A 24,194-nucleotide genomic window follows, 5' to 3' on the forward strand; every position below is an offset into this window, starting at 1 on the left:
ACCGTACCTCCTAATTCCAGATCAGACAGCTAGACCAAAACATGAAAATCAGACACAGCATAAAGATCAAGCATAAATGCTATTCTTCTTTTCCCATTGTCCAAATGTAAGCGGATTTCATTGGTCAAAGTGATCAAAGTTAACTCTATGCTGTGACCTGGCTGAAACCCCAACTGTCTGGGATGTAGGATAGTTCCTCTATGTAAGTAATATGATAATTGCCCACCACTTTCTCTAAAACTTTAGACATAAAAAGGTAAACTAAAAACTGGTTGAAAAAAAGGCAATATTTGACTGCTCTTGTTTCATAGATATTCATTACCCTACCAAAGTAACTACTTATAATATTCCCTTATTAATCCTAATTTTCATGCAAAACATCACATAAAACATTTAGTAAGCAATATCATTGAAAAAAGCCTCCCCTAGTTGTCTTTGCTCACTCATACTTTCATCATTCACACTCATACAATCACACTAACAGCTTTAATACCATACATACGCATTATCAATGTTAAAATAACTTCCCACTCTCTCTGACCTAAGTAATGAAGTTACTGCAATGTTAGAATCATTTCACAAATGCGTCGTCCCTTCAATTATTACAATTCTTTTTCAACAGTCTATAAATTGTTCATGTGGAAGATCCACATGAACACCGCTGTTGGGAGCAGGGTGCCATTGTTCCCGGTACCGATCTGGGGTCAGCTCTGCTTATGGAATTTAAAATTGTTTTAAAACTTTTTCAGTTAAATCCCTGAAGACATTTTTGGGGAAACACAGTGGCTGTGTTGGGTTTGACGCCAGACTTTAAATTTCTGAGACCAAAAACAGGAGCTGAAAAGAAATCATGGTTAACTATAATTGCAGTTTTGATTCCAAGAATAATGCTCGATGACTGAAGGACTTGTTGATTACAGGAATACCTAATGGACATGCACGCCAGAGAGCATGTTATATTTAATCGATATGGTTTTGCACTGGATAGGATCAATTAAGGAGAGTGGATCTTCCCCATGAACAAGTTACGTTTTTGGTTGTCTCCTTTTCCATTTTGTGTTGACCGTCTCCTTCACATCCCCAGCACGTACTTCACGTTCCCTTTGCTCAATTATGGTGCCTTTTTCTTTTTTTATTCCCAGCTCTCGAGTTGATTTCCTGCTTTTCAGCATACTGTCTCTGCATTACACGCTGAACCTACTATTTTGGATATTGTCTTTATAAAGGTATGGTAACCCCAGTTCTTGCTCCTGGTGCACCTTTGTCCGGGTTCTCCGTCTTTCACTGGTTTTCTGCTTCACTGGTCTTTAGTAGCACATAATTTCTCTAGTCTTTCTAGTCCCTCACCAGCCACTCATGCCACAGTATATCTTTTCTCTCCTTACACTCCGCTTTTCATTTATTTGTGGTTTTATTTTTCCTGCCTTTTATTCGCCTACTCCCGATCGTACGGAATTGTTTATATTTCATATGATGTCATGCACTTGTCTTGTCTGTTGCTTCTACGCAATTGCCATTTCTGTTTGCATATTTCCATCAGGATCACTTTACAACAATCCTGCTATTTTTCCCATCTCTTTTTCACCCTCCTTTTCTTGTCAGACTTTTGTGCTGCACAAGTCATTGACCAGCGATGTCTGCCTTTTTTCACATGCACAACGGTTTTGCCTATATATATTTTTGGGCTCCATTATCTTCATGCACCGCTCATACTAGCGCTCACCTTTAGTCACCTCATCCAGAATTTGCGTTTCGCGTTTCACAATCTCACACACACTTTTGTATGGATTTACCTTTACAATTATCTCTTCTTTTGTTTTGAATGTTTCCTGGACTATCACACCTAAACTCCCCCACCTAGTCCTTTTTTATTGATAGGTTTACATATGTGCTTCATTCCCTAGCCTTTCATTGTTCCACAATATTATTTTGTATTTTATTTACAGACTATTATCCAGACACTCCACTATCCCTCTGTGATCTCACACACAGGTTTGTGCTCAGGTTTTACATCTCTTTGATGCTTTATTGATGACGTTCTACAGGAGCCACTGCTTTTTTCTTCTCGGCGGGGTATTATAAATCAAACCTGACATCTGCTCCCACGGAGCTCCCCACCCTGACTCTATACTTGGACCGCTGAGGCAAGCGCTGTGTACGCCAAAACACGGCCCGTGTTGGGTCATTTACTAATAAAGGACTCCTGTTATACGTGGAGGGGCATAATCGAACGAAAACGTCTATCTCCATGGGCGTTTATCTCCAAGAACGGGTCCGTGAAGGGGCGGACCAAACCGTATTTTGGGAAAAAATAGACGTCCATGTTTTATTCGACAATTTGTGAGCTGGGCATTTTTGTTTTTCAGCGATAATGGAAAATGAAAGCGCCCAGCTCAAAAACGAATAAATCCAAGGCATTTGTTCGTGGGAGGGGCCAGGAGTCGTAGTGCACTGGTCCCCCTCACATGCCAGGACACCAACCAGGCACCCTAGGGGGCACTTTTACAAAAAAAAAAAAAAAAAAGTTAAAAGAGCTCCCAGGTGCATAGCACCCTTCCCTTGTGTGTTGAGCCCCCCAAATCCCCCTCAAAACCCACCACCCACAAGTCTACACCATTACTATAGCCCTAAGGGGTGAAGGGGGGCACCTAAATGTGGGTACAGTGGGTTTGGGGGGCAGTGTGGAGGGCTCCCATTTACCAGCACAAGTGTAACAGGTGGGGGGGGGGGGGGATGGGCCTAGGTCTACCTGCCTGACATCCACTGCACCCCTAATAACTGCTCCAGTGACCTGCATACTGCTGCCAGGGAGGTGCGTATGACAGTTGAGGGTGAACATAAAAAGTTGTGAAACGGCATATTTTTGTGGTGGGAGGGGGTTTGTGACCACTGGGGGAGTCAGGGAAGGTCATCCCCGACTCCCTCCAGTGGTCATCTGGTCGTTTAGGGCACTTTTTGGGGCCCTATTCGTGGAAAAACAGGGTCCAGGAAAAGTGCCCTAAATTCTCGCTAAAAACGCATATTTTGTTTCCATTATCGGCGAAAGGCGCCTATCTTTGATCGGCCGATAACCACGCCCCAGTTCCACCGTCACCACGCCTTTGACACGCCCCATCAACTTTGTCCGCATCCGCGACGGAGTGCAGTTGAAAACGTCCAAACTCGGCTTTCGATTATACCGCTTTATTCGTTTTTGTGAGATAAACGTCTATCTCCCGATTTGGGTCGCAATATAGGCGTTTTTCTTTTTCAATTATAAGCTGGTTAGTAACATAGTAGATGACGGCAGAAAAAGACCTGCACGGTCCATCTAGTCTGCCCAAGATAAACTCATATGTGTATACCTTACCTTGATTTGTACCTGTCTTTTCCAGGGCACAGACCGTATAAGTCTGTCCAGCAGTATTTCCCGCCTCCCAACCACCAGTCCCGCCTCCCATCACCGGCTCTGGCACAGACCCCGTATAAGTCTGCCCTCCCCTATCCTAGCCTCTCAACCACCAACCCCTCTTCCCCCCGCCACCCAATTTCAGCTAAGCTTCTGTGGATCCATTCCTTCTGCACAGGATTCCTTTATGCCTATCCCACGCATGTTTGAATTCCGTTACCGTTTTCATCTCCACCACCTCCCACGGGAGGGCATTCCAAGCGTTCACCACCCTCTCTGTGAAGAAATACTTCCTGACATCTTTCCTGAGTTTGCCCCCCTTCATATATGTTATCCCTGTCTTGAAGGCCCAGCTGTGCTTTTTTTGTTTGCTCAGATTTTACACCATGCTTTTTTATTTCTAAAATGTTTTACTATTATTATTATTTCCTCCTGGAATATTTCAGATACATATCCTTTTTTACATACATACATACATACATACATATATATTTGTATATCACCAAATCAGATACATATGTTTTTTAGCATAATTAGTAGTATTTTTATATACGTGGTTTTTATGTTAATCTTTTACCTACTACCACATTGTATATTTTTATATGAAGTCCTTTTACTGTCCATCTGATATCTCATTGCATATTTTATTGCATTATTGGATAGTTCAGATTTACCTGATATTTATTGCACCATTGGACAACTATTTACCTTTTATATCACATGCTCTCATTATATATATATATATATATATATATATATATATATATATATATATATATTCTTATCTACATGTACTTTTTAAAATATTTTAATATGTTTATTTTACATTCATTCCATTTACATGTCAGATTTACATTTATGTTTTTAATGTATATCCATTGTTTATAGACCCCTGATGTAGGCTTTATGCCAAAACACAGTGCTGTGTCAGGTCCTGAAGAATAAAGGTTTTATTCATTGCATTCCTCGTCTTCCTGGTTTTTTGGGGGGAGAGCCTTAGTGATATATGGTCCTCTGCTTTTGCGGTGTCCCTCCTCTCATGCAGCAAGTGAACCACTTGCTGTGCAGCCATTTCTGGGGGGAGCACTTATCGCTACCTATTGAAGTGGTGGTAAGGGCTCCTGCACTAATCCAGTGGTAACCAGGAGGCGTGCGGCACTGCATGATTACTGTCAGATAAACATTGGTGGTACAAATATGCAAATACTGTTGTAGCACCAGAAGTGGCATGTGCTGGGGGGGGGGGGGGGAACTACCACTGGGATGCTGCGGCAGTTCCAGATTAGTGAGCGATAATCCCGCATTGGGCTTACTGCAGCTTCGTAAAAGACCCCCTTAGAGACCCCAATAAAAAGTTTACATTTGGTTTAAAGTTAATGCTGCTTACATCTTAAATGTCAATCCCCCCCCCCCCCCCCCCGATATTCAAAGGCATTTAACCGGCCAGGATAGGCAGCTGGCTGATCATATACCCCATAACCAGCTATCCACAAATTTTCAGCAGGACATGGCAAGCCACGACCCACTGAAAATTCACACTTAGTGGCTGGCCAGTTATATTGCGCAATATAATTGGCTATATGTCGATTTTCAGCACATTGCCAGCTAAGTTTTGCGACCATATGAGGCCGCAGGAATACCAGGCCTATCTTTGGCTGGTTTAAACTTAACCAGCCAGCGCTGAATATTGGCTTGGCTGGTTAAGTTTGAACCAGCCAAAAATAAACTGGATATTTAATGCCGGTCCCGGAAATGACCCGGCATTGAACATCCGGACTCAGTGCTGACCACAGCAGTTAACCGAGCTAACACCTATGGTCTGAATATCGGGCCCAGTATCTTTAAGCAAGGCAACTCTGGTCTTCAAGGAACACAAAGTGATCTGGTTTTCAAGATATCACAAAGGAGTTACCTGATCTATAGAGAGCACCTCTTTTCTCTACCCACTGACTTAGAATGATTCAAGCAAAACATCAGTGGAATAACTTTATTCTCATGCCTCTGAAGTACATGATACTGACTGGAAGTCTGTAGAGCACTGATTTCAACTAAAATAAAAAGCATTGATTGTACTATCACCCAATAACTTCCAATTACATTTATTTAGAGCTCCTGGTGCACTAGAAAATTAAAGTTAAATAAGTAAAAAGCCAATGCTGTTGAGGTACTTCAGCTCCACCCTGAATCTAATCATACATTTGCAAGCTGGAGAAAAAACATTTCCTATAGAAGAGTTGTTCCATATTGCATCAAAGTGGTTTATGCATCATCAGATTAGCACCACTACCAAATAAAGTAAAGGCCACTAACACAAATATACATGGAACACAGGCTCTCCTAGTAACAGGAAATTAGTTTTAAAAAAGTATCTATTTATATGCTATCGAGAAACCCCATTCTTTTACAGAAAAAAAGAGACTCACTGGCAACAAAGATACTGTTAAACACAGTTTTTAAATTAGTATCTATAAGATCAAGGTTAAAAAAAAAGTATTATTGAAGTATATACAATGTTTTAAAAAATAACTAAGACCAAATGTCAATGTTTTGGGGAGGGGGGGGAGGGGGACAGACAAGGCCAAACAAAAGGAAACATAGCAGCATGAATAAGTAAAAGCACATGGGCTTTAAATATTGTATATATGATGATCCTTTTGTGCTAAACAAATAAGTTTTGTTCATTTACCAGAGAATAATTTTGCCTTACCTTTTGTTTCTGAAGCTGGAGAAGACTCAAATAAGCTGTTTCTAACACTCCTTTTTCATACTGCTGCAAAGAGAAAGTATTCACTTTAAGGTTCTAATCAGACAATGACAAGTTTTCAAAACATTCAAATAGCTGGATAGACAGTTGGGTGCAGGGATAGATGCCACTGTGTATATATCAACATATAGCCATATGACTCAAAAACATTAAAGACTTGCACACATGAAAATCTGATATTAACTAAAGCACCAATACCTATCTCATAAAAGTTTTCAGTTAACCCCCTCCCTATATATATATATATATATATATATATATATATATATATATATATATATATATATATATGACATGAAGGTTTGTATTTAGAAAGAGGTAATTTTACTCATAACCAGTTTCTGAGCCTGATTTAAAGGAATCTTTGTAGACTATCCAGCTTATTTTTGAAGGAGATCGCCGGCCATCTTCCGACACAAATTGGGAGATGGCCGGCGATCTCCTGAACCCGGCCAAATCGGTATAATCGAAAGCCGATTTTGGCCGGCGCCAACTGCTTTCCGTCGCGGAGCCGGCCAAACTTCAAGGGGGCATGTCGGTAGGGTAGCGAAGGCAGGACAGGGGCATGCTCACGAGATGGCTGGCTTTGCCCGATAATGGAAAAAAGTAAGCCAGCCCTGACGAGCATTTTGCCGGCTTCACTTGGTCCCTTTTTTTTCAGGACCAAGCTTTAAAAATGTGCCCCAACTGACCAAATGACCACCGGAGGGAATCAGGGATGACCACCCCTTACTCCCCCAGTGGTCACCAACCCCCTCCCACCCCCAAAAAAATAAAATATATTTTTTGCCAGCCTCTATGCCAGCCTGAAATGTCATACCCAGCTCCCTGACAGCAGTATGCTTAAGGCAGGTGGACCCAGGCCCATCCCCCCTACCTGTTACACTTGTGGTGGTAAATGTTAAGCCCTCCAACCCCCCCCCCAAAACAAAACCCACTGTACCCACATGTAGGTGCCCCCCTTCATCCCTAAGGGCTATGGTAGTGGTGTACAGTTGTGTGGAGTGGGTTTTGGGGGGATTTGGGGTGCTCAGCCCCCCAAGGTAAGGGAGCTATGCACCTGGGAGCTATTTTTGAAGTCCACTGTAGTGCCCCTAGAGTGCCCGGTTGGTGTCCTGGCATGTCAGGGGGACCAGTGAACTACAAATACTGGCTCCTCCCATGACCAAATGCCTTGGATTTGGCCGGGTTTGAGATCGCCGGCATTAGTTTCCATTATCGGCGAAAACCGATGCTGCCCATTTCAAACCCGGCCATCTCTGACATTTGGCCGGCCCCAACTGTATTATCGAAACGAAAGATGGTCGGCCATCTTCTGTCGATAATAAGGTTCAGGACTGCTCTTTGCCATTCAATTATGCCCCTCCACGATACCTTTGACTGAACCAACATCTCCTATAAAATTGTGCACAGGTATACATGGATAAAAGTAAGCACACAGAAAGATGGCACCTACTTTAACACATCATGAGCTAGATTCTATATATGGTGCCTGAAAAAGCCACACAGAAAAATATACGCTTAGGCGTATTCTGTAAAGTACTCCTAAATTTTACAGAATAGACATAAATTTCCACGTGGTATATAGAATACACTGAGCAGTTTGCCACAAAACCAAATTTTGTTGCGTCCATTTAGGCCATGTTGTACTTGGTGCAAACCCAACACCTAAATTAGGCACAGAGTGGGTGAATTCTATAATGCGTATAGATTTTTAAAATGCCCATGCCAATTGATGCCAATTCATGATGATAATTGCTTGTTAATATCCAATTAACAGCACTGATTAGCTAGTTAACCAATTAAGTTATGTGCATTGTTAAAGAATACACTTTGAAATCTGCACGGAAATTAAGGCACCATATATAAAATCCCGGGGTATAGACATAGGCATTCTTGAGCACATAGGACTAGATTCTATATATGGCACCAAAAAATGTGCTATTCTATAAGTCACACTGAAAGTTAGATGCGAATTATAGAATAGCACTTTCGCTAGGCAATGCCCTTATTCTGTAACAACACGCGTTAATTTTAATTTTAGGAATGGATCCATTAGGCCTATGCCCCTCCCATATCTGCACCCTATTTTTCAGATCATGCATAATCCGTGCCTACATTTATGCATGTAAATGCCAATTAAATCTAATTAGTGCCAATAATTGCTTGTTAAAAAGTCAATAATTGGTTCTAATTAGCTCATTACCCAATTCAATTGTTTGTGTACATTGGGTGCACTTCCAAATTTGGATGCACAATTTTTGGTGAACTTGTATATTTTATAAAATATATGTGTACACTACAACTCCAACCCTAGGCACTCAAACTATGTCTCCCAATATTCCAATATGCCATCTTGATGCACATACTGTATATACTCAACTATAAGATGAGAAATTTTAACTAAAAAATGACTCAAACAAACCCACAAATTTGCAGCATTATGAACAAATCTAAGACTAATCAGTGTTTTTCTCAACATTTACCTATTTGATAAAACAGCGTTCTCCTCAGAAAATGTTGGCAGCCTGACGGCATGAAGGAATAACTGGGTGGGGATGGAGGAATACTCCATAGTATTATAAAAGTATCAGTTATTAATAAATGTAACCACTCTATCTCTGCAACCACATCAATATTTAAAGTAAATGCATAATCCAGGGCAAAAAATAATTAGGTAATTTAATATTAACTGATTAAGGGTGGAAATTATCAATGTGGGCTACCAATAATATGAGTTATATATCACCACAAGTCATACTATTTAACCATAGGGTCTCATAGCTTAAAATGGGATCTGTGCTAAAATGGCACAACTTGTGGTAAAATAACCCGTCTTTATAGTAGCCCACACTGATAACTTTCCCCTTTAATGATAATTTTTGTGTTACAAATAATATTGAAAACAAAAATTCCATACTGGCCAATCTTATATATATATATATATATATATATATATATATATATATATATACACACACACACACACACACTCATATGAAAAATGAAAACAATAAGAAATATTATTAATACTGTAAACATAATAAATTTTTCAAGGACCTTTGTCTGACACGGTATAGCAGTTCTTATGAGCTAAGTGTAAACATGCTCTGCATCTACAAAAAACGAACTGCCCTCCCCCCAGCAACAGGTAGAACATTTCTCCTTGAAAGTCACCATGCAAAAAAAATTTCTGATTCTCGTGTCATCTGAGCAATCACAATATAAACCTCTCTACCAACAGAAACACTGTGAAATACAAAACCTGAAAAAAAAATCCCAACTCAATATGCATGTAGCAAACCTGTAATACAACAGTAGCAGTAACTGCTATGATTTAAACAGCAAGATCCCTACCTATGAATAGCCAGCATTACAGGTATTACACTGCACCCTAGAACCCCAATTCATTTACAACTGGTCAAACAGAACAAGTGGGACTGCTACAGATCTCTACATAAACTATGTAAACAGAATATTGCACATTGGTCACAGCCAAAACATAGCTACATAGAAGCCAGCTCTTTGGATCCGTTGGGTGATGAGCACCCCCAATAATGAGGAAGCTCCTTCACTGTGTCCTGGGAGGAGCTATTTAGAGTGTATCTGGCACCCCTGATCATTTTAAAACACTGGCCCTTCTGGACAGATAGCCTTTCATCAACTACAGAATACAAATCAGAAATAGAAATATGAAAACAAAAATTGAACTAGTAACCCCATGAAGTCAAACTTGGCATGCACCACAACACTGGAGAAAGAAAAACCAATTAATTTGCTCTTATTTTTAACACAATACAGAGACGTCCACAGTGCACATTTTCCAAAACTAACATATTCCAGTTCATAAATTCAGAATAAAAACAGCTTTTTCTTTCTTCGTTGTCTGGGCTTTTTATTTTTCTAATCATGTTGGCCCAGTTAGTTTCTCTCTTCTGCTTTCCATAATGCCAGGGAAGGATCTAAGATGGCTGTCTGAGAGAAGCCATGGTAAGGATCAGCTCTGCATTACCCCATTATTGTAAAGCAGAAGAAACGTAAGGGGAAAACAAGGGGTCCTTTTACTAAGCCGCATAAGCATCTACGCACGCCCAATGCGTGCCAAAATGGAGTTACCACCTGACTATCGGGTGGCTCTTGCGGTAATTTCATTCTTGGCACACATCCAAGACACGTGTGTGAAAAATATTTTTTATTTTCAGATGCGCGGAACAGACGCGCACCAAGTGGCATTTGACGCGCGTAGGTCATTACCACCCAGATTCTTTACCACTAGGTCAATGGTTGGTGTTAAGGTCTCAGACCCAAAATGGGTGCACAGCAATTTAGATTTTGCCGCACGGCCATTTTTGGCTCAAAACAAAAAAGGCCTTTTTCACAGGCGCGCTGAAAAATGGATTGGCGCACACCCAAAACCCACAAGCCATTTTCAGCGCGCCTTTATAAAAAGACCTCCAAAACTTTTCTTTTTTTTTTTTTTGAAAATGGACTAAAAATATAAACACCCAAACACCTAGCAAGTGGCCATTTTTGAAAAAACAAACAGACGTTTTGCTGTTTTGAAAATGGCTATATGCAAAATGTCCAAAGTCAGACTTAGACATCATATTAAAAATGCTCCTCTTGGTATGCTAAGCATTTCTATCAACATTGCTCAATCATTTCCTCATTAACAAGTTTGTTACCAGTGACTTCTCCATTGACTGATAAACCATTTGGCATTTATGGACATTCACTTATTATCATGTCACTCAACTACATTTTTTATGGCCATTATCTAATGCCATCTAATTTACTTGCAACATAACAAACTATAATATCACTTCACATGCTCTATATGTTCACGTTTGTTTGTGTTAAGGGATGTCATTGAATCACTTTACATCTCCAGAACTAGCATATGTTATATTAACAGTAGAACTTTTATGTTATTTGCTAATGTGTTTGTATGCACACTAGCTAGTATTTCAAGCCCTTCAGGTCCTTTTAGAGCTGAATCCTTTGAAAAAGAGGGGACTGTGGAAGCAAAAGGCCCCCCTGAAGTAGATACTATTCAGTACTATGAACCTGACTTTAAAAGATACAGACTCAGGCCAACTTCAGCTCTCACACTTGGGCCTGTTGCCTGAATAGACCCTGAGTTTGTGTACAGTGAGAAGGACATTTGTTAAAAATGACCAAGGTTAAAGAGAGCAAAAGCAATTCCAACAACAACGTTGGTCAGAACAACTCTGCTCTCAGTGCCTGTGGCCCAGTGTTTGGTCCTCCAAATGACAACATTGGAAAACCCTAAATCTGTTGGTCCAGACTGTGAGGCTCACCTCATCCAAGGGAAGGGTTTAAGAAGCCTCTGAAAAAAACATAAAGTTATCTGGGTGTTATCTTGAGGAGTTTGCTTGAGAGTTGCCATCAGAAATGTAGATGACAGCCCGGATCCAAGCCTGCCACATCATGAAAACATATCAGGCTCATTAAATGTGGCCCTACCATCTATCTGCTCCTGCCTACCTGCTGGCCAGGGACATCAGCCAGAGGGAGCTGGGGGGGCACTTCTCTACTGCCTGACCATCCCTGCTGCGGCTCCTGTATCCTCCTGAGAGATTCAACAGCTCTCTGACTGCGTCTACCTCCAGCATCCATGAGAGTGGAAGAGCCTTTATCATCTGTCAGGTTGTAACTGTTCCTTTCATGGTGCCTGGGAGTTAGGAGTCCTAGTCAGCTCAGGACTATGGTACCATGTGTATGCGTTATTTTTTCCTTGCCTTGGCAGGTACATAAATACTCACTGCTTTACCATCAGTTAAGGGTAATATAGCATATGAGCACTACTTAGACTGTTTCTACTGCTGCCAATATAATAGATTAACTTTCATTTTTCTTATAATATCTTAGCCTTGTGTCCCATTCTTTTCAGAGTGTATTTTTGAACTGTAATGAATTCGGGTCTGTAGTTGGAGGAATGTTTGTGACCTGTTCTAAATCCCAGAGTGCTACCTTATTTTACTTTGTCACTATTTGTACGTTCCCTCATTGCCTGCCCTCTATCTGGGGTAAGGTAATTGTGTATGCCCCACAATTGTGTATGCCCCCTTCCTCCAATGTAGCTCAGCATCTCTTCTCTCTTGATTATTCTCTCTACTGTCCAGCAACTCGTCTCCCTCTCTCCCACCCTCCTACACTTATAACATATTCTCTCTCTCTTTACTCCCCACACTTGTAGCCAATTACATTCCCTCTCTCCCCCACATTTGTAGCCTGGCATTTCCCTTTCCCTCCCTTCCCAACAGTGCAGCTTCTCCTTTCCCTTGACTCCCATTTACACCCTGTCCAGCATTTCTCCTTCTCTCCCCAAATCACCCAGCAATTCTCCCTCCACCCCCCCCCCCCAATAGTCCAGCATTTCTCCTTCTCTCTCTCTCCTTCCCTACTGGTCCAGTATTTCTCTTTCTCCCCCCAACCTCCCAAAACTGAACCAGGGCTGCAGAAAGACCTAGCCAGACCGGGGCAGGACCGTACCACCGCGCATGTGCCCCCCCCCCCCGGGCCACCACCACCCCCACTCGGGCTGCCACTATATTGACCCCCCACTTGGGCCACCCCCACACTCGGACCGCTATCACCTGCCTGTCCCCTTACCTTCCTGTCTCAGTAACTTGCTGTCCTCTCCTGCTCCCTTGTGCCAGGAGTCAGGACACGGATGATTGCATTAATGTGATATCTCGTTAATGCAATCATCCAGGTCCTGGGTAGCACACAGCAGGAGTAGGAGAGAGAGACCTGGAAGCAGGCAGGTATGAAGAAGCTTGCCGGCGCCAGCCCCCCCCCCCCCCCCCTTGGAGGCTGGGCCCGGGGAATTTTGCCCCCCTACCCCTCCCCCCCAGCAGCCTACTACAGAGCTTCTTTCTGATACTTCCCAGCTCTGCAGAAACAGGAAGTGCATTAGAGAGAAGGCTCTGAGATTGGTACGAACGGCATATCTGAATCGTTGTTCACCGCCAGCTGCCTCCAGCAATGAAAACCACTTTTTAAAAGGTATACCTGAGGTGTTAAGAGGCAGGGGAAGATGCTGGGTTACTGGCTGGAGGAAGAGACAGGAGGGAGAAATGCTGGACCATGGGGTGGGCAGGGAGAATGAAGCGGTGACATCATTTCCAGCTACAAAAAAAGTATTAGAACACTGTTCCATCTTGTTCCAGCACAAATTAAGCCCTGGAGAAGGTCCCTCAAAAAAGAAGAGCAAACCCATGTAGAAAAATAAAATAATATTTATTCAAAGTAGATTCATAAAAAAATCGCATACAATTTTCCTCTAACCACCCAACATGGCCAAGTTTTGCCATAACAAGAACTGCGTCAGGGGCTTAACATAAATCCAGTAGGAGTAGTTCAATGTTTTCCCTGTCTGGTTAGTGCAGTTTAGCATACATTCTATTCGCTTTCCGAGCCACAGCAGCACACTGAAACCTTCTGCTCAGTGTGCTGCTGCGCCTCGGAAAGCGAATAGAATGTTGGGTATTATTAGGAAAGGTATGGAAAACAGGTGTGAGGATGTTATAATGCCGTTATATCGTTCCACGGTGCGACCGCACCTTGAGTATTGTGTTCAATTCTGGTCGCCGCATCTCAAGAAAGATATAGTGGAACTGGAAAAGGTGCAGCGAAGGGCGACTAAAATGATAGCGGGGATGGGACGACTTCCCTTTGAAGAAAGACTAAGGAGGCTAGGGCTTTTCAGCTTGGAGAAGAGACGGCTGAGGGGAGACATGATAGAGGTATATAAAATAATGAGTGGAGTGGAACAGGTGGATGTGAAGCGTCTGTTCACGCTTTCCAAAAATACTAGGACTAGGGGGCATGCGATGAAACTACAGTGTAGTAAATTTAAAACAAATCGGAGAAAATTTTTCTTCACCCAATGTGTAATTAAACTCTGGAATTTGTTGCCGGAGAACGTAGTGAAGGCGGTTAGCTTGGCAGAGTTTAAAAAGGGGTTAGACAGTTTCCTAAAGGACAAGTCCATAAACCGCTACTAAATGGACTTGGGAAACATCCACAATTCCAGTAATAACATGTATACAATGTTTGTACGTTTGAGAAGCTTGCCAGGTGCCCTTGGCCTGGATTGGCCGCTGTCGTGGATAGGATGCCGGGCTCGATGGACCCTTGGTCTTTTCCCAATGTGGCATTACTTATGTACTTATGTAATAAAGCTCACTCTCAGCGAGTTCTCTTTTCCAAGCAGTAGCAAGCTTTACATACAAGCTGCTTTCAGATGCAAATAACTATTTTGCTGTTCTGGATTTTGCAGACCACTTACCTGTGCGCTTTTTGAGAAGGCTCTCCAAATGCAGAGCTTTTTGTAAAATACTAGAAGAATTGTCTGCTCAATATCGAATTATTGGAGTTTCTTTTCCCCTTTTATTTTTTGAATTTTTGATCTATAAACTGCCTTGGTCTGTCTATTGGTTATGTGCGGTAGAGCAAATTAAACAAACCATAAACCATATAAGCTGGAAGAAGAGGCTCCTGCCCATTTAAATTGCCTGTGGCTGCCTAACTGTCAATATTCAACGGCACTTAACTGGCCAGTATCGCTGAATATTTGCAGAAAACAGCCATGGGTGAAGTGGGCAGGACAGGGGGCAAAGTTGGCAGTTATGTAGGTGCTAGTAGTATTCAGTATCAGCACCTGCATAGCAAACTGGGCAAATTTAGTACACCCCATCCACCCCTGCAAGGCTAGAATTCCCTGCCCACCCATCCTCTGCAAAGCTGGACTCTCCCTCCCATCCCTAAAAGTTGATACCCCTCCTGATTCCCCATCACCACCAGTCAGGATAGGCCCCTGGTCATACAGGAAGTCCTTGGTGGTCCAATGAAGCAATGGGGGTGACTGAAGTACCATGAGGCTTCTGCGAGAGGTCATGGCAGCCATCTGTGGATGGTATAACCCTATTGGATGGGGATTGTAAATGGTTCCTCCTGATGAAGAACACTTCGAAATGCGATTTCGCATAGAGGAGCTAGAGGAGCTTGTGTGGATTTAAGTGAAACTGGAAGGGGTTCACAGTGGTTGCCTATGGAAGCCATCGACAACCCACGAAGCGTCTTTGAGGAAGTCGGGTGTCCTGCTATGCAAAATTTGCTCCATTGGTTTATTGGACAGCATAAGTCTTTACCGGTTCTAATGGAGTAAGAGACTGTTTCAGGATTATTTTGAAACATTTATAAGGTTGTAATGAGCCTGTGAGAAGAGGCCCAACGGGAGATTGTGCTGGATTTTATTGGAGGATAATGGACACAGAGCTTTAAATTCAATTTAATTACATGGACATATTTATATACAAAGTGGATACAACATTGCAATGTAATAAGGATGGTGAATAAAAGATCTAGGATGCATGGGGTGTGTGAATGAGTACGTAGGCTCCACAGAGTTTTATGGATTTATGGGTGTATTTAAATAAAGAATATTACTATTTAGTAGGAAATAACAGGGTACTGTGTTTATTGTAATATATTTAGTGTACTCTGGGTTGAAACGATATTCCCCAATATAAGCGAGCCATTTTAGAAAGCCAGCCCCCAGTCCCTAGGGGTAGAGGCAAGTGGGCTTCATTCCTACCCCCATTGCCCCACTGGACCAACAGGAACTTGACAGGCCCAAAGGAGGGGGGATCCTGAGTGGTAGGACGTTGGGAGGGTATTTTTGACTCATCGGGGATAGGTGGGAAGAGTTTCCAGCCTTGCAAGGGAGTGAGTAAGGGGGGAGATTGGGAGGAGTACAGGACACTTTTTTCTTTTATGTGGATCTCGGCTGATATTCAACTGTTTTTTGCAGGCCCTGTCTGAATATTGCCTGGGACCCACCCCCATAATCTCCAGTGGCCAGCACAACTGCAATTAGCCCCAGTCATGGCCTGGCACTGAATACCCAGGGCTAATTTAGCCAGTAACATTCAGCATTTTAAAAATATTGAGTACTGCCAGTTGAATATTGGCTGGTATAAACGTATCAACTTGGACCTTCCAATTCCTCCCTCAGCACCCCTATTCAAAATGGAGCTTTAAACCTGCAAAGCCATAGTACCTACATTTCTCAACATACTGACTTGTTGTTTGATACTATTTCTTCCTCTCATGTCTTTTATCATTTTGTCCAAAGGTATTTTGTTTCATACATTTCAACAACCATTTGGATTGAAATATACATACCTTCTATTATGGTCACTCCCTATTTAAAAAAATCTATTTCCCTGAGGCACTCTTTTTTTATTTGTTCATGATGACTTCATAATTTATATATATCAGAATGATAATGGCATAAGAATGATGATATTAGTGCCTTCATTTATTAAAGAACAGATTGGGATGGCCTTTTCCAATGTATAAATCAGTATGTGGCTGCTTAAAAGGTATAAAGCGGCCTTCGAGGCTTATAGTCATTGGGCAACTATTATATATACATATCTTTAGTGAAAAACCTTGAGTAATTTAAATGTGTGTGTAAATTCCCGCTGCAAAGATTTCTTTTAATTATTTTTTCAGGCAAAAAGGAATGAGAAAACAAATTCTTCTGCATTCTGTTGTCAATGCAGTGGGCAACTTTTAAGGCTCCACATGGTCATTATTAGCATGCACCACATATTAGAAATGTTTTTGAGAGGGTGAGTCAAGGTGGCAATCTGAATGGATGTGTCTCTGAGGAACTTGGTGAATTTTCTGCTTAGAATAGATGGAGAAGAATAAGGACTGCATAAAGTCAGCTGTCCTACTTATCTTGTTTGGAATGCAGTTGGTTCACCAAGCAAACCAGCTATTTATGTTGAGAGGCATAGGATAGCAGATACTGTTTGTAACCAGTGCAGCTGGGCTTGTAGCAGTGCCAAGGTGTTGCTCAGCTAAGAAGCATGTACCCTTCCCCCTCTACCAGATGTGACAGCTTGCAGTAGTATCTTGGAGCAGCAGGAGGGCAGTGTAAGTTGATCTACATAACTGGTACGCAGCCTGGCAGTTTGGAGGAACTGTCCAGTTCAGACTCCTCAGAAGTGCTGACACAGGTCAGGATGTGGCTTCCCTTCAGAGGGAAGCCATAGAAAGAGAGAACCTGAAGGTCTGTGCACTAGCTAACACAAGAACTCTAGCTGGGGACATCTCAGGTAAGCAGAGTTCACCCCTTGCTTATACAAGTTTGCCTGAGAAAGTGACTGGATAATATGTGGATGGTTCTTGTGGGTATGGGTATGTAGCAGATTGTTTTCAGATGGGTCACCAATATGGAAGACCATGTAGATGGAATTAATCAGGAATGTGTGAGTTTATGGGCCAAAGTTGCTAAAATAGGGAATAAAATAGACAATCTGAAGAAATGAAAGATCTTGGAGTAGTGCACCACAAATTGGGAAATATTTGAGAACTACACCAAGAGGGGCATTTTCGAAAGAACCATCTAAATCAGAATTTGGACATTTTACAAAGACGTCCAAATTCCGAACAGGAAAGAAGATCATTTTCGAAAAAGATGGACGTCTATCTTTTGTGTTCGAAAATACTATGGACATCTTGTGGTTTGGACGTCTTTGTGATTTGGACGTCCTTTGTTTTGGTCCATTTTGGTCCAAATGCAAGCTGTCCAAAACAGAGGAGGAGCGGCTTAATGGTTAGTGCAGCAAGCTTTGATCCTGTCAACATGGGCTCAATTCCCACTCTGCTCCTTGTGACTTTGGGCAAGTCAAATGCACAAGGAGCATTTTTGAATATGACATCTAAGTCTGAATTTGGACATTTTTTGTAAAACGTCCAAAATCAGAACAGGAAAGGTCATTTTCTACAAAGAAAAAGTCTATCTTTTTTTTTTTTGAAAGTGCAGTTTGGAAAAATGGTTTGTGATTTGGGGGAGTAAGGGGAGGTGATCCCCGATTCCCTCCAGTGGTCATCTGGTCATTTTGGGCACCCCTTGTGTGGAGTAGAGGAGTAGCCTTGTGGTTAGTGCAGCAGACTTTGATCTTGGGGAAGTGGGTTAAATTCCCACTGCAGCTACTTGTTATAAAAACAGGTCTGGCTCAAAACATCTAAGTTTTAGTCTTGGATGTCTTTGATTTGTTCCATTATTGCTGAAAGATGTCCATGTCTTAGGAACGCCCAAGTCCGGCCTTCAACACGCCCCTGGTACATCCCCTTGAGATTTGGACGTCCTTCTGATGGCCTTCAGAGAAAGACGTCCAAAAAGAGGTTTTGATAATACTGATTTGGACGTTTCTTTGAAATAAACATCCAAATGCTGACTTATGTCACTTTTTGGACGTCTATCTCTTTTGAAAATGAGCCTGCAAGAGAATCAATTTGCAGTTTTTGAACTTTCCCCAATTAGTTTAGTTATCTCTGATGGAAATACTAAAGAAATATTATGTAAAGGTATTCCAGGGAAGTAGAATGTGTTTGTGGATAGTCTTGATGTTTCTGGTCTGTTAGAAAACCCACAAATGGAGCCCTGTGAGAGAGCCACATTATTAGTCACCTGTGTTTGGAACATGACAAGATCACACTTAGGAGGCAATTCTATAACAGTGTGCCTCTATATAGGCAGCCTGAGGCACATGGTAGGAGCCTATTCTACAACAGAACCAAAGTGCCTAGGTATAGGCATTTATTTATTTATTTATTGCACTTGTATCCCACATTTTCCCACCTATTTGCAGGCTCAATGTGGCTTACAAAGACTTGTTATGGCATCGCCATACCAGGTAAAGAATACAATTGGTGTTCAAAGATGTCAAGGAAAGGAAGAGGATTTGGTCAAGCAGTTATAGAAAGATACACTTTGGGTAACGGTGAATAGGTGTTATGTTGTAGTTAGTTGTGGGTTCTCGTGGCATGCTTACATAACAACATAAGAATAGCCATACTGGGTCAGACCAATGGTCCATCTAGCCCAGTATTCTGCTTCCAACAGTGGCCAATCCAGGTCACAAAGTACCTGGCAGAAACCTAATTAGTAGCAACATTCCATGCTACTAATCCTGGGGCATGCAGTGGCTTCCCCCATGTCCATCTCAATAACAGACTATGGACTTTTCCTCCAGAAACTTGTCTACACCTTTTTTAAGCCTAGATATGCTAACCACTGTTACCATATCCTCCTGCAGAGAGTTCCAGAGCTTAATTATTTCCTCCTAATTGTTTTAAAAGTATTTCCATGTAATTTCATTGAGTGTCCCCTAGTCTTTGTACTTTTTGAAAGAGTGAAAAATTGATTCACTTCTACCCATTTTACACCACTCAGGATTTTATAGACCTCAATCATATCCCCCCTCTGCCATCTCTTTTCCAAGCTGAAGAGCTCTAAACTCTTTAGCCTTTCCTCATATAGGAGGAGTTCCATTCCCTTTATCATTTTAGTTGCTCTTCTTTGAACATTTCTGCTATATCTTTTTTGAGATACAGTCACCAGAATTGAATGCAGTACTCAAGGTAAAGTCACACCATGGAGTGATACAGAGGCATTATAATATTCTTGGTCTTATTTTGCATCCCTTTCCTAATAATTCCTAGTTCCTGTTTGCTTTTTGGCCGCCGCTGCACCCTGGGCAGAGGATTTCATCATATTGTCTACAATGACACCTAGGTCTTTTTCTTGAGTGTTGACTCCTAAAGTGCATATAACTATGATTCGGATTATTCTTCCCACTGTGCATCACTTTTCATTGGTCTACATTGAATTTCATCAGCCATTTGTATGCCCAGTTTTCCAGTTTCCTAAGGTCTTCCTGCAATGTTTCACAATCCGCATGCGTTTGACAACTTTGAATAGTTTTTTGTCACCTGCAAATTTAATCATCTCACTCATCATTCCATTTCCCAGATCATTTATAAATATGTTAAATAGCACCAGTCCCAGTACAGATCCCTGAGGCACTTCACTATTTACCCTACTTCATAGAAGCCAACTTTTCAAAATTATTGGGGGTGCTAGGCCCAATGGAAATAACCCCTCCCTGGAAACATATAAGGAATGGGTGGCAGAGCTGGTGGTTGGGAGGCGGGGCTAGTGCTGGGCAGACTTATACAGTCTGTGCTGGGGCTGGTTGTTGGGAGGCGGGACTAGTGCTGGGCAGACTTAAATGGTCTGTGCCGGGGCTAGTGGTTGGGCGGCGGGGATAGTGCTGGGCAGACTTATACGGTCTGTGCCAGAGCTGGTGGTGGGAGGCGGGACTGGTAGTTGGGAGGCGGGGATAGTGCTGGGCAGACTTATAGGGTCTGCGCCAGAGCTGGTGGTTGGGAGGTGGGGATAGGGCTGGCCAGACTTATATGGTCTGTGCACTGAAGAGGACAGTACAAATAAAAAAAGTAGCACATATGAATTTATCTTCTTGGGCAGACTGGATGGACCGTGCAGGTCTTTTTCTGCCGTCATCTACTATGTTTACTATGAATGTTTTCAATATTGGGAGTGCTCAAGCACCCACAGCACCCACAGAGTCAGCTCCTATGCCTCCATTGACAAAAATGCCATTTGACCCTACCCACAGAAGGACATTGCCTCCTATCCCATGATTTTCTCTCATGAGAAACTTTATCAAAAACTTTGTGAAAATCTGGATACAGTACATCAACCAGCTCACCCTTATCCACATGTTTATTTACGCCTTCAAAGAAACGAAGCAAATTGATGAGGCAAGACTTCCCTTGGCTGAACCCATGCTGTCTCTGTCCCATTAAACCATGTTTGTCTATGTGCTCCGTAATTGTATTCTTTATAATAGTTTCCACTATTTTCCCAGGCTTACTGGTCTGTAATTCCTGGATCATTCCTGGAACCCTTTTTAAAAAATTGGCATTATATTGGCCACCCTCCAATCTTTAGATATTATGGATGATTTTAATGGCAGGTTACTGTGACACCCTGAGTGAGGGTTGAGGGTGGGCCTGTGAAATAACATAGCCAGACAAAGGGATATAAATGAAAACAAGTGTTTATTTAGTTGAATCCCGAGGTCTGTTACATTACAGGACCAGGAACAAAAGATAGAATGCCTCTACAGTTCAATAAGCAGTCTTAAGCAGGCCTCAGACTGGCAAGGCTTGGTTCTTCTCCGAGTACTAGGGTCTGGCTCCAGCCAGACCGCACATCAGGGCTTGTCAGTTTCAAACAAGAAGCAAATGTGGCTTACCTCAGCCAGGTCATAATTCTTAACAATAGGTGGTAGTGGCTTTGATTTCTTCTTCTCTCTGGGCCCCCTTAACCTCAGTCAGGCAATATCTTATATACTTCCTGATTTAGGGTCCACCCCTCTTCCTGGCCCACTTCCTCCTGGGCGGGACTAGTGCTCTTAAAGTGGTTCAGGCTATCTAAGAGTGAGGGACAGAATTTTATGAACTCCCTCACAGTTACAGATCACTAACAAGAGATTAGCAATTTCATGTTTGAGTTCTTTCAGTACCCTAGGGTGTATGCCATCCAGTCCAGGTGGTTTAGCTCAGTCAATTTAGCTCAGTACGTCTTTCAGGTTCACCAAGATTTCTTACAGTTCCTCCACATTGTCACCCTTGAAAACCATTTCCAGTACAAGTAAACCTCATATATCTCATTCTATAAAGACCAAAGCAAAGAATTCATTCAATCTCTCCACTATGGCATCCTCCCTGAGTGCCTCTTTGGCTCCATCATGATCTAATGGCCCCACGGATTCACTCATAGGCTTTCTGCACTTACAGCAGCCATAAAGCTGGTCTATGTGTGAGCACCTAAATGTGGCAGGGACACACATAACTTATTGTGAGCCCAGATCATGCTCCTTCCCTGTCTATGAACCCTTCCAAATATATTCTAAGTTAATTGAGAATTTGCAGAACAGTGCTTAAGTGGCATGCTGGCATATATACACCTAAGTGGAATGCAGGAGTTAGCCTAATGGTTAGAGCAGTGGGATGAAAACAAAAGGAGCCCAGTGCAAATCCCACTACAGCTTCTTGTGATATTGGGCAAGTCATTTAGGAGTCCTTTTACCAAGTGGCTGTATAAAGGGCCTGCGGTAGCAGCGGCATCCATTTTTGTTGTGCGCCAGGGCCATTTTTTTATAATAAAATTGAATTGATTCGAGAAGAACTCGTAAAAGATCAAACTCTACCACTGTATAGACAACAGTGTGATAATTACAATAATTTGGGCCAGGGTATCTCTGCTAATCAAGTATGTTGTGTTTTTAAACCTATTACTGAGGAAGATGTTTGTTCTCTACTATCTAGACTTACTAATTGTCGCTGTGTGCTGGATATTTTTCCTTATCTTTTAACTATGCCTCCATCTAATATAATGTTATGGCTTGTAGCATTTTTTAATAATCTTTTGATTACAGGAACACTTCCTATAGGGATGGGTCATATAGAGCTTACCCCTATTCCTAAATCTCAGGATCTGGACTTGTCCATTCCTTCTAGCTTCAGGCCTATTGCATCTATTCCTCTTTTTACCAAGTTGTTAGAGACCTTTATTAGTAAACTACATTCATGTCTTCATTTCTCACAATTTGAGTTTAGAAAGCAACACAGTACTGAGTCTCTTTTGCTGACTGACAATGGAAGTTCGAAGTTCTCTATGTAAAGGCAGACAGATACTTATTTTACATTATAATATTTCTGCTGCTTTCGATTCCATTGATCATGGTTTGATGTTGAGGAAGTTGAGTGAAATTGGTTTGGTTGGTCCTGTCCTAAACTGGTTCAGAGAATTTGTTATCTAATCGATCTTACTGTGTTTGGAAAAACAGGGTAATGTTAAACAGTTGGTGCTTTGATTGTGGGATACCTAAGGGCACAACGCTGTCACTTATGTTATATAATCTTTTTATGGACTGTCTTGGATCTACTCTCCTTTGTGATCGATAGCGACTTTTGTCTTACACTGATGATATTTTAATGTTAGTACCAGTAAAATTTACTCTGGATGGCACTTTTATCAGAGTCTCTTGTTGCGTAGCAGTGGACTTTAAAGAATTTTCTTAAATTAAATCCAAATAAAACCAGTGCTATGATTTTCTAATGATCTTTTGATTATTCCTACTACTGTGTTATTGACTAGTGGTAAAACCTTAAAGGTGGATAAGGAGTCTAGAGTTCTAGGAGTAATCCTGGATCCTTCACTTACATTTGATTCACAGGTTAATAGCCTATGGAAATGAACATTCTATCATATGCGAAAATTTATCATGATTACGTCTTACTTCTTTCAACCATATTTTGCGTTATTAGTTCAAATGTTGGTATTGTCCCATTTGGCTTATTATAATTCCCTATATGTGGGATTTAATGATAAACTTTTACATAAATTACAACTGATTCAAAATACAGCAGTATATTTAGTTTTTCATTTGAAGAAGTATGATAGTATCTCTATGCACATGAAGTGACTTCATTGGCTTCCCCTTAAAGCACACATTATTTTCAAAACAATTTGTATAACTTTCCATGTATTATATGGTAGTACTTCTGAGTTGTTGGTACAACTTTTTTTCTGATTCTTTTTTTGTTTCTTCTCGGGTACATGACAAGTTGTTATTAAAATTACTCACATTTAGAGGTGTGTGGTTTAAACATCAATATGACACATTGTTCTCGTTTCTGGCTATTTCAACCTGGAATGCTTTTCCTTTGCATATCAGATCTATGACAAATTATATGCAATTACACAAGAGTTTAAAAGCATTTCTGTTCAATAAACCGCCTTGACCCTCAAGCTGGGATTAGCATAGTATACAAACCTTGGATTAGATTTAATATGTGTGTGCTAGGTATGTGGTTTTTCCTTTTATAATTTTTTGGGGGAGGGGGAATGTCAGGGGCAGAAAATGGGCATAGAAGTGTTATTCAGCTAGTATGCTGACATTATCAGGTTGCTAACTGGTTAGCATGTCCATACGGGAGACCTTAGTGTCTCCTAAATAGGATGAGGTAAGTGCTCGCGTGTTAATTTTTATTAATGACAGAACTAAGAAAAATAACATTGAAGCTATTTCGGTAGTCTGGTGAGATTTCCTGTGTAACTTC

The 24,194-nt window shown here is 41.5% G+C and overlaps 1 long non-coding RNA gene across 1 annotated transcript in view; it reads right to left on the minus strand.

The window, feature by feature from the left end:
- Positions 1–24,194, minus strand: part of LOC115470616 — a 324,896-nt gene that overhangs the window by 100,955 nt on the left and 199,747 nt on the right. The window contains exon 2 of the long non-coding RNA XR_003942225.1: positions 6,096–6,158. This is a non-coding gene — a long non-coding RNA (uncharacterized LOC115470616). The remainder of the gene's footprint in view (positions 1–6,095; positions 6,159–24,194) is intronic.

This window comes from Microcaecilia unicolor, chromosome 5 (assembly GCF_901765095.1).
Source record: "Microcaecilia unicolor chromosome 5, aMicUni1.1, whole genome shotgun sequence".
NCBI lineage: Eukaryota > Metazoa > Chordata > Amphibia > Gymnophiona > Siphonopidae > Microcaecilia > Microcaecilia unicolor.